Source organism: Pygoscelis adeliae, unplaced genomic scaffold, assembly GCF_000699105.1.
Source record: "Pygoscelis adeliae isolate BGI_AS28 unplaced genomic scaffold, ASM69910v1 Scaffold318, whole genome shotgun sequence".
Lineage (NCBI taxonomy): Eukaryota > Metazoa > Chordata > Aves > Sphenisciformes > Spheniscidae > Pygoscelis > Pygoscelis adeliae.
Window position 1 is genome coordinate 4,976,297 of NW_008825430.1, and position 917 is coordinate 4,977,213.

Genomic DNA, 917 nt, shown 5'->3' on the forward strand with positions numbered 1-917 from the left:
GGGGGGCCCGGCTGGCCCAGGCTCCGGCTCAGGTGGGGCTGGACTGCGGGCAGGGGGTTATGAAGACAACTACCAAAGCAAGTAAAAGACAATGCTTTAAAGTTTATTTTCGTTTAATACTGTTGTTCGGCTCAGACTGCAAAACTAACGCGGTTCCACAGTGAGGATGCAATAAATGCAGAACAGACCGTGAAAAATCAAACTACCAGAACAGGAAAAGAAACCATGTCTTCCTAAGTACCGCTCTGTCCAGTGCTCGATGGCTCATCCTGGATTCGTAGACTAAGACTTTGTCTCCCCCCTCCACGTGAAGCGTAACTCATTGCACGGCATTAGTTTATGTATTAAAAGCAGACATTTAGCCAATGCTTACCAACAGACCATTTCATGATCCTGCATTTCAGAGCGTCTTTATTGCCCCGTTTCAATACTTGAAGTATAAAAATGTACCTAGAAAGTGTAACTTCTGACCAAAAGCTCAAACCCGGCCCTTGTCCTTCCCTCCCTCAACCCCTCCGCTATCCCCCCAAAGGAAAACAAGGTACACCCGGAGCTCAGCTACTGTGCGGGGAAAGGAAATATTTACAGCCATCACAAACCATGTCAGTACACAACATTTAGTTGAAACAGAATCTATTCTTTATGCAAAATAAAGTACAGGTGAGTGGCATCCTATTTTCTGTGCCATGATGCCATCATCAGCTTTGCAGAATTATCATTGTCATTACTCTTTTTTTTGCTTTTCAACTGAAAACTGCTTTCTCCTCCCTCGAGCTGCGGGGGGGCGGGGGCAGGCGCAGCACCCAGTCCCCTCGGAGGGATGCTGCCCAGGTCCCCCCCCTCTCACCCCCAGCCGGGCCACCGCGGTTCTGCCGCGGTCCCTGAGCCTGGATGCGGCCGCAGCCCCCGGGGGACTT